General features: G+C 44.7%; 2 pseudogenes across 2 annotated transcripts in view; both read right to left on the bottom strand.

The window, feature by feature from the left end:
* Nucleotides 1-11117, bottom strand: part of LOC309642346 (heterogeneous nuclear ribonucleoprotein A1 pseudogene) — a 103768-nt pseudogene that overhangs the window by 14888 nt on the left and 77763 nt on the right. The gene's annotated exons all lie outside the window — the stretch shown is intronic.
* The window catches only part of LOC309642358 (S-adenosylmethionine decarboxylase proenzyme 2 pseudogene), a 143132-nt pseudogene that overhangs the window by 88490 nt on the left and 43525 nt on the right, over nucleotides 1-11117 (bottom strand). The window lies entirely within an intron of this gene.

Below are 11117 nucleotides of genomic sequence, written 5' to 3'. Positions count from 1 at the left end.
GGAAATCCCTCCCAAGGCTAGCAATTGTTGATGGTGTTCCTGTGAGGTTTTTTGTGTTGTTTTGGTCATTTTCTGTACTCTCATGTGTATTTTAAGGACAAGTTGGAAGAGAGATTACTCAGGGCTGAACCAGCCTCAGGTCATAGTTAGCCTCATTCTCTTTGACTCTCTCATAACACACAGCCCAGAAGCTGGCACATGGTAGGTTCTCAGGAAGTACAAACAAATTAAGAGTTTGGGCACAGAGAGATCAGCTCGGTGCTTTGTGACCACCTAGAGGGGTGGGACAGGGAGGGTGGGAAGGAGACGCAAGAGGGAGGGGATATGGGGATATATGTATACGTATAGCTGATTCACTTTGCTACACAGCAGAAACTAACACAACATTGTAAAGCAATTATACTCCAATAAAGATGTTAAAAATAAAGAAAGAAAGAAAGAGTTTGGGCTGAAATGTTTGGGACCAGAAGCTGATCTGGGATGAGGCTGGGATCTAGATCAGGCATTGGGATGTATAACAGGTCCCAAGAGAGAAAGAGCGGTCAAAAGCTGTGTGAAGGCACAGACATGGCCTGGGTGGAAGGCAGGAGATGAGTCCAGCATATGAAGCAGGTTGCCGCGGATGAGTCAGCTGTGGGAATCAGGGGTCCAGGGCTCCGGGTGGGATTGATGTTGGGCCATCAGGGATTCTGAGGCCTCGCGTCTTCCTTCAGGGAGAATGTAGATAAAAGCTGAACTCAGAAGTGCCACCATTAAGCTGGATAGACCTCAGGGTCTTAGGATGAAAGACTCAGACCCCGTGGCCAAGCCCCCAAGACTCCTCCGCAACATTTCCACGCTTCAGTCTCCGTCCCCGCGAGCTCCTCAGCATACAAGGACCTGAGGCTCCCATTCTTAGCGGGACCTCAAGACTTGCTTCTGGGAGGCCTGTTGTTCCAGACACTGGTCCTAGTTCTACCCAAGGCTCCTCTTTCTTCCTCCTCGAGATTGCTTCAGGATTGCTGAAGACGCCTACCTTTCTCAGTTCAGAAGGGCTGAGAGCATCAGGCCAGGGAAGGGCTGAAGGAAGTCCCTCCATTCCCCTTGCCCAGATCATTAGGGGAAAAAAGCAAGGAGAGCTGAGGAAGAGCAGAAAAGCGAGGGATGCCATCAAAGTGCTGCAGAACCAGCTACTACGCCAAGAACTGCTGCCAGCCTCCCTGTCCCAACACGCATGTACAGTCACGCCTGGACCACCCTCCCTTTTCTGCCCTGGAGGATGAGGCCTTGGCAAAAAATACTGCCCAACCCCGGATCTACTCTGGAAAGGTGCCAGCAAACCTGCCACGGGTGGAGAGCAGCCAGCTCTCCAGGACCCCAGCCCATGGGTGGCAGTGTCTGTCAGAGCTCAAACACTGCCCTCGTCCCACCTTCTACAGCAGTCAGGACAGAGGGATTCCGCACGTGTTTTCTCGAAAGAATCATTCTTTCCTGGGGCATTTCCAACTGCAACTAGTTATTCTACAGCACAGTCCACATACGCATTACAGGGAAGTGATATATCATGCCTGAAGCAGCGAAAGTGACTTCGGGGAGCGCTGGAAGGCTCCAGCTCAAAAAGTGGATGAAAGCTAAAGATGTGAGCAGGTGGGGAGGTAGGTGGATTCACCTGCAAACACACACCTTCTGTGTTTCATCTTGCCCTCCTCCATGCACACCCCATGTCAGCAACGCACATCTACATTAGATAAACGGTAACTTCCTACAGTGTCAGATGTTGCAGAAGCTCCAAGACAGAAGTTCAAATTCATATTTTAAAAGAAGAAAAAAACTGCTCATCTTCCTTTTTTAAAACCAAAGAATTGTCCCACCCATCAAAAGTGGGAGAAAAGAAGCTTAAAGTACAAATAGAGCCAAAAAAAAAATTGTTAGTAGAGGCAAAAAAGGATTAGATAATGTCTCTAATATTAATATTACTAAAAGTATTTAATTTAAAGTTAAGTAAGTCACTGAACTGAATATACACCTGGGCATAATCCTAGGCTTTGTAAACCAGCAGCAATGTGCTGCTGGTGTGCTCCTGACTTTCTCCTCACTGCCTTCTAGTTACTATATAAAGTGGTGTGTCCATGGTTAACTTATTTATGGTGAGCAAATTTGTTGACACCCTTTTTTTCCTCTCTCTCTTTCTCTAAGACTCTAGTGAGGCCAAAATATGCTAACCTTAAAGGGTTAAGTCATTTCCATTAAGTTCAGGATATTTAGAAAGTGACTTAGTTGTCAAAGGAAAACCTGGTTAAATAAGTAGAATGGTAATTAGCCACACAGCACATTATTTTTAAAAAATAGGAATTTCCTGGTGGTCCAGTGGTTAGGACTCTGCACTTTCACTGCAGGGGGCATGGGTTCGACCCCTGGTGGGTGAACTAAGATCCCACAAGCCAAGCAGCACAGCCAAAAATAATAATAATAATAATAATAATTTTAAAATAATAAAAAATAATAAACTGGTGTGCTATTTCTTCCATTAGCACAAAGTTCAGCCTGCATCCCTGCCTGCTCAAGATATTTTAATGACAACGTCCAAACCCTGGCTTCTTGCCCTCAAGACCTTCTGGATGTAGCTCAGCCCATTTTTCTCATCTACCTCCTGCTGGTCCCTTCTGTCCAGGTAGCTTGAAGCATGACCCGCACTGGAACTGCTTGACCCCGTGCTTTGGTCACACCACGCACCACCACTGCCCTTCTCTTACCCTGAGGCTTTTGTCAAAATCCCACCCAACTTTCAAGGACAGCTTAAAATCCATCTTCTCCAGGAAGCTGTGCCTGAGCCTCAGCCAGGGGAAATGTCCCTGAAAACTGGTTCCCTGGCACATCCTCAGACTCTCTTACAGTCATCTGTGGACAGGTCACCTTCCCTTGGAGACCGCTAGCTCCTCAAGGGCAGCAACAGCCCCTCAGCACCTTGCACTGTTCCTGGAACCCAGACACGCAACAATTTTAAGGGTTACTAGCGTGGGTGATTTACAAGCTCTCCAACTGTGTGATCTGGCCTCATGAATTTGTTCTGGCACAAGGAATTTGCTTAACACTTCTATGATCAACAGAGAAAACAGAAGAAGGAAAGAGGAGCAAAGAAGAGGAAGGGGAAGGATACAAAGAGAGGCCTTGGAGAAAAAGGTGTATTGAACTCCTCACCCGTGGTTCCCGGAATCCTGGAAATTTTGAGGGAAAATTTGCCTGAAAGGATTGACAATAAGCTCTTCCTCTTCCGAGTAACAGCTTCTACAAAAATCTGTTTGAAAACAAACTCCTACCTGGCTGTCGGCTTTATATATGTAGTTAGACAGAACAAGGCACTACTCAAAATTCCTCTCTATTCACAAAAAAACTTCTTACTAAGCTAATGAAAAGTAAAAAGCTGAGTGTCTTGGGGAGTCTGAAGTTGGAGGGATGGTCCTGAGTGGACGTGAAGGCCAGCTGTGCAGGGATGTGAGAAGGAGGGCAGAAGCAGGAGCAGGCAAGATGGGCAAGGCTGGGGTGCAGGCATCCAGGCCAGTGGCTCCACACCCTCGCTATAAGGCAGCAGAAATCACAAGGTGCTTGCTGTGTGTGGACCTACAGAAACCAGTGGTGAGGGCTTCCCTGCCCATGTGCATGGCAGAGCAGAAAAGCTGTCACAAACACAGGGCCATGGCTACAGAGGGCAGCAGGGCTCATAGACATGGCAGGGTATTTATCGCAGCCTGAAGAGTTGAGCTTTGGGCCAATTACATCAACATACCAACATTTTCAAGGGACAGCAGGGGTCTCAGCTTTCATTCATTTACACACACACACACACACACACACACACACACACACACAGGCTTAGCACAATGCTGGGGACCAAGCAGGTGCTCTGTGTGTTTATTTGGGTCAAACTGAGTTGGGCCGAATGACAAGGGGCTGGTGCTGCCACCGGAGCCTAGCAGAAGCTTCTCTAGATAACAGGGTGCCCTCTACCCACCATGTGCTGATTCTTCCCAAGCTTTACACATCACCAAGGCAGGCCAGGGGCCAGGGGCTCTGTGGGGCCAGCCTCTAAGCAGGGAGGTGGCCACCTGTGACCCAGGGAGGACCTGAGTCACAGCAGAATCGATCTGTGCCCCGCTGGGTGCAACCTCTCCCGAGCAGGGCCTGATACACACATGCTCACAGAGAGGGCTCTATGCCTGTCGGTTTGGATCTCATGAGTCCATTTGGAGGATGATTAAAAAGGGGAGGGAACAAATGTAAAATAGATAGCTAGGGGGAAGCAGCTGCATAGCACAGGGAGATCAGCTCAGTGCTTTGTGACCACCTCACAAAGGGAGGTGGAAGGGAGACGCAAGAGGGAGGAGATATGGGGATATATGTATATGTATAGCTGATTCACTTTGTTATAAAGCAGAAACTAATACACCATTGTAAAGCAATTACACTCCAATAAAGATGTTAAAAAATGTTAAAAAAAAGGGGGAGGGAAGGATGACACGTTAAATAATGTAGAAAATGGAGTCTTGTTTACTTTAGAGATGGAGAAGACAGCTTGCCAATAAAACACAGCTTTCCATTTCCCTCTAGAATTCTGTTATTAAAAATAATCTGCAATGAACTCCTAGCACCTCTCTCACAAAGCCTTCCAAAAGCTTTAAAAATAATAATAATAAAGCATGCTCAGGAAGAGCAAAATGCATTCCAGCACGACAGCTGGACCAAATTGCCTCCTGCTTGGCTGGGGGGGGAGCGGGAAGGACGGCAGCTGGCGGCTTCATAAACTAAGCACATTAAGGACAAAATTAGTAAATGTAAGTAAAGGAATGTTGTTCCTCCAGCTCTTCAGATACACCACAAACACAGTCTAAACATAAACACTAATTCAGCTCATATATCCTCTCATATACACACAAGCACCACAGAGACACACATACACAAATGCAGACCCACAAAAACACAAGCAGAGCACATCCTGACATGTAAGACATACAAAGCACACATTTTTTCACACATGGACACAACACAAAAGCAGCATATGTACACACACTTGGAAGTAAATACGCAAGCACTCTTCAATTGACTTCAGTGTTAAACTCAGGTGCTGAGGCCTTGCAGGTCTCTGTGAATGGCATGGGGGTGGGGCGGGAGAGAGGGTCAGATTCTGAGCAGAATCACATGGAGATGGTTCTGGGCAGAGGGAGTCTTTTACATAATCCTCTGGCCTGAAACGGTGAAACAATAATGTCTCGCTTGTTGAGCACCATGGAAAATGAAGCCTTGTGGATTTCCGCCTCTCCTTTCCCACCCTGCTCTGAAGAATGCTTGGGTTCAAAGGGTGCACAACAGTATCTCAGGGTCCCCATGGAGGGGCGCACCCTGATCCTTTCCCTGAAAAGCACCCATCATTCAGATCCCCTGAGTGAGCCTGTGGTGGCCCAATCCTGTTCAGGTGGAGAAATGAGACATTGTTTAGTAACCTTCAGTGCCCCCCATTTTAAAGTCAATAATGTTACAAAATGTTCTTTTAAAAAGTTGAGGGGCTTCCCTGGTGGCGCAGTGGTTGAGAGTCTGCCTGCCGATGCAGGGGACATGGGTTCGAGCCCTGGTCCAGGAAGATCCCACATGCCGCAGAGCAACTGGGCCCGTGAGCCACAATTACTGAGCCTGCGCGTCTGGAGCCTGTGCTCCGCAACAAGAGAGTCCGCGATAATGAGAGGCCCGCGCACCGCGATGAAGAGTGGCCCCCACTTGCCACAACTAGAGAAAGCCCTCGCACAGAAATGAAGACCCAACACAGCCAAAAAAAAAAAAAAAGAGTATTGGATGGATAGATCATATGTTTAAAAAAACAAACAAACAAACAAAAAAAGTTGAATATCATGACTCTGAGAAAGAAATACACTTTGTAGGATGTAGCTGGCAGGGTGTGCATTTGTCTTTCTTTGCCCCACAGCCCTACTCTCTTCCTGGTAAGGACACCTGCATTCCTTGAGGATGGGCCACTGGGGACACATGAGCAGTTTCTGCTCCTCTGGGTGCAGGGATCAGTGTCCCAGTGAGCTCGGGGCCGCAGCCTGGCCGATCAGAGTCCTGCCCTATGGCTTTGTGTTGGGACCCAGGAAAGGGACACTCTCTCTCTCCTCCAGATTTGCTAACATGGATGACAGGAGCCTGGTCATCTGTGGCCATGCTCTCTCTTCCCCACTGCAGGGAGAGGGGAAGGCAGCACAGAGAGTGGAGCAGAGAGGTGGCCCGGGAGGAGGGAGCAGGAGCGCTGACTTTGCTGAGGGCAACTAGCTTGAGCTAAGTGCTGATCAACACAGATAAAGTCACGTCTTATTATCACGTCAACACATTAAAAGGATCATACACCATGATCAAGTGGGGTTTATCCCAGGGATGCAAGGATTCTTCAATATACACAAATCAATCAATGTGATACACCATATTAACAAATTGAAGAAGAAAAACCATATGATCGTCTCAATAGATGCAGAAAAAGCTTCTGACAAAATTCAACACCCATTTATGATAAAAACTCTCCAGAAAGTGGGCATAGAGGGAACCTATCTCAACATGATAAAGGCCATATACGACAAACCCACAGCAAACATCATTCTCAATGGTAAAAAACTTAAAGCATTTCCTCTAAGATCAGGAAAAAGACAAGGATGTCCACTCTCACCACTATTATTCAACATAGTTTTGGAAGTCCTAGCCACAGCAATCAGAGAAGAAAAAGAAATAAGAGGAATACAAATTAGAAAAGAAGAAGTAAAAATGTCACTGTTTGCAGATGACATGATACTATACATAGAGAATACTAAAACTGCCACCAGAAAACTACTAGAGCTGATCAATGAATTTGGTAAAGTGGCAGGATACAAAATTAATGCACAGAAATCTCTTGCATTCCTATACACTAATGATGAAAAATCTGAAAGAGAAATTAAGGAAACACTCCCATTTACCATTGCAACATAAAGAATAAAATACCTAGGAATAAACCTACCTAGGGAGACAAAAGACCTGTATGCAGAAAACTATAAGACACTGATGAAAGAAATTAAAGATGATACCAACAGACGGAGAGATATACCATGTTCTTGGATTGGAAGAATCAATATTGTGAAAATGACTATACTACCCAAAGCAATCTACAGATTCAATGCAATCCCTATCAAACGACCAATGGCATTTTTTACGGAACTAGAACAAAAAATCTTAAAAACTGTATGGAGACACAAAAGACCCCGAATAGCCAAAGCAGTCTTGAGGGAAAAAAACGGAGCTGGAGGAATCAGACTCCCTGACTTCAGACTATACTACAAAGCTACAGTCATCACGACAGTTTGGTACTGGCACAAAAACAGAAATATAGATCAATGGAACAGGATAGAAAGCCCAGTGATAAACCCATGCACATATGGTCACCCTATTTTTGATAAAGGAGGCAAGAATATACAATGGAAAAAAGACAGCCTCTTCAATAAGCGGTGCTGGGAAAATTGGACAGCTACATGTAAAAGAATGAAATTAGAACACTCCCTAACACCATACACAAAAATAAACTCAAAATGCATTCGAGACCTAAAGGTAAGGCCAGACACTATGAAACTCTTAGAGGAAAACATAGGCAGAACACTCTATGACATAAATCACAGCAAGAGCCTTTTTGACCCACCTCCTAGAGAAATGGAAATAAAAACAAAAATAAACAAATGGGACCTAATGAAACTTAAAAGCTTTTGCACAGCAAAGGACACCATAAACAAGACAAAAAGACAGCCTTCAGAATGGAGAAAATATCTGCAAATGAAGCAACTGACAAAGGATTATTCTCCAAAATTTACAAGCAGCTCATGCAGCTCAATATCAATAAAACAAACAACCCAATTCAAAAATGGGCAGAAGACCTAAATAGACATTTCTCCAAAGAAGATATACAGATTGCCAACAAACACGTGAAAGAATGCTCAACATCATTAATCATTAGAGAAATGCAAATCAAAACTACAATGAGGTATCACCTCACACCAGTCAGAATGGCCATCATCAAAAAATCTACAAACAATAAATGCTGGAGAGGGTGTGGAGAAAAGGGAACCCTCCTGCACTGTTGGTAGGAATGTAAATTGATGCAGCCACTATGGAGGACAGTATGGAGGTTCCTTAAAAAACTAAAAATAGAACTACCATACGACCCAGCAATCCCACTACTGGGCATATACCCTGAGAAAACCATAATTCAAAAAGAGTCATGTACCACAATGTTCACTGCAGCTCTATTTACAATAGCCAGGACATGGAAGCAACCTAAGTGTCCATCAACAGATGAATGCATAAAGAAGATGTGGCACATATATACAATGGAATATTACTCGGCCATAAAAAGAAACGAAACTGAGTTATTTGTAGTGAGGTGGATGGACCTAGAGTCTGTCATACAGAGTGAAGTAAGTCAGAAAGAGAAAAACCATATACCGTATGCTAACATATATATGGAATCTTAAAAAAAAAAAGGTTATGAAGAACCTAGGGGCAGGATGGGAATAAAGATGCAGACCTACTAGAGAATGGACTTGAGGACACGGGGAGGGGGAAGGGTAAGCTGGGACAAAGTGAGAGAGTGGCATGGACATATATACACTACCAAATGTAAAATAGATAGCTAGTGGGAAGCAGTCCCATAGCACAGAGAGATCAGCTCGATGCTTTGTGACCACCTAGAGGGGTGGGATAGAGAGGGTGGGAGGGAGGGAGAGACAAGAGGGAAGAGATATGGGGATATATGTATATGTATAGCTGATTCACTTTGTTATAAAGCAGAAACTAACACACCATTGTAAAGCAATTATACTCCAATAAAGATGTCAAGAAACACAAAACAAAACAAACAAAAAATAAGATGCAGTATATTTATACAATTGAATATTATTCAGCCATAAAAAAGAATAAAATAATGCCATTTGCAGCAACATGGATGGGCCTAGAGATTATCATACTAAGTGAAGTAAGACAGAGAAAGACAAATATCATATAATATTGCTTATATGTGGAATATTAAAAAAAAAAGATATAAATGAACTCATTTACAAAACAGAAAGAGACTCCCAGACATAGAAAACAAACTTATGGTTACCAAAGGGGATACGGGGGAAGGGATAAATTAAGAGGCTAGGATTAACATATACACATTACTATATATAAAATATATAGCCAATGAGGACCTGAATCACTGTGCTGTACCCCTGAAAATAACATAACATTGTAAATCAACTCTACTTCAATAAAAAATAAATTAATTAAAAAATACAAAAAAATAATAATAATAAGATGCAGCAGAACCTGCTGTTGAGGCCTCAACAGCAGGTGCTGGAAGAGCTAAAGCACAGCCATAAATAATTCTAGAACAGGCCCTTCTGAGGAGGGCAGAGATGTTTTACAGAGGAAGTGAGTTTTGAGGTGGGACTCAAAGATGGGAGGACTCCATACGGTGGGGCGGAAAAACAAGAGCATCCTCAGAGGCAGGGACTGAAGTGTAGCTTGTGACCAGATGGTGGTGGGTCCTTGAACTCCACACCTGGAAGTCTGAATGCTATTTCACAAGCAAAGGGAAGTCCGTGAAGTACGAGTGACACCCTCTGACGATGTTCTTGTGGCGATATGCAAAGTAGACTGAGTGAGATAGGGAACACCCAAGTATGATTGCAGCCATCGAGCTGCAAAGGCAAGGCCAATGGACAGGATGGAGTTTTCTCTCAGAAGACACTTGCTGATTTGAGTGCAAGAAGGGGTTGAACACTCTGCCAAGACTATGCCACCTACAGAAATAAAAAGACAGAGAAAGAGCCCAGGTAGCCCCAAGAAATCATTCTAAAGAGAAAAAGAGCCGTCCCTATCCCGGTGGGAAAGTTCTATCAGCAGAGAAAAATGGGGGTCTGCAGTTCTCCTTTATTGCCTTCATCTTCTCAGCTAAAGAACCATTAAACCCAGAAAAGAAAAAACATTCAATCCAAAATGAAGAAGAATGAGCTACTCTAGTGAGCTACTCTAGTATATGCATGTCGGTTTGGAGAACCAAAACCTACTCTAGTTTAACTCTTTTTTCAAACAGCAGACTGGATGGCTCTTCTTTGGTAGGACCATGCCTTTCCTTACAGCAAACTCTTTGCTAATCTTCTCTTGCCTCTTGCTTGGATTTTAATCATGGCAGTTCTTCATACGCACACTTACTGCCACTCTGGTTTCCCTGGAACCCCACTGTCATTTAGCAGTAACCATGTCCTCATATTCTGATCAAATTATTTCCGTTGAAAAACGAGGCAGTTCAATGGGACCATAGTCAGGGTCTTTATTATGCCATTTCTTTACAAGAATCCTCCTGTCAGTGTTTGTTTACTGTTTAAAATCACTTATAAGGAGCCATGGGCACCAAGGGTGAAACCCATAGTGTGTCCCTGAGGGGCTGTATGGGGAGCTGATGAGAGAAGGAAAAAAGTGCAATTCTGGGGGGCCCAGGAGTGTCGTCCCAGGTCAGAGTCAGCCATGCATGCACCCCTCCTCCCAGACTCTCTGCTTATCACCCAAGGGCTGACTGTTCCAAGGCCATCACTCGCATTGACCCTTCAGTCCCAGGAAGAATCCCACAGGGTGAAAGAGTGCTGGAGAGAAGTGGAGGAGGTCTCAGAAGCACGGAGGCCGGAGCAGATTGAGGTTGGGAGAGGGGACTGGGTGAGGAGGAAGGCTGGCCTGGGAATGTACACAGCAGGGGAGACCCAGGAAAGGCCCAAGATTAAAACCTGCCCTTGATACACCTTGACAAGAGGCCCCAGAGTTGATATCATGCACTCTAAGTGGTCAAGGACCTGCTTTTCTACCACAGAATGGTGCCCAGATCTCAGCTTCACCATTCACTGTGCACCATTCACACTGCCAGACGGGGCCTTTGGCCACATGGGATTCACCCCCAGCAGAAAGAATTGAACTTCAGTACATGAGCATCATTTATTCAGCCTGGTCAGACAAACGTATCACTGGTGGTTCCAGAAGCTCATTAAAAACAGCGCTTCCATTTCAGCCTTGACAGATAACATTATCATATATGTTAATATCACAGG

The sequence above is a fragment of the Balaenoptera physalus genome (assembly GCF_965194825.1).
Source record: "Balaenoptera physalus genome assembly, chromosome: 14".
In the NCBI taxonomy this organism is placed as follows: Eukaryota; Metazoa; Chordata; class Mammalia; order Artiodactyla; family Balaenopteridae; genus Balaenoptera; species Balaenoptera physalus.
The sequence above is the reverse complement of the archived record's forward strand: the minus strand, read 5'-3'. Positions and strand labels throughout refer to the sequence as shown.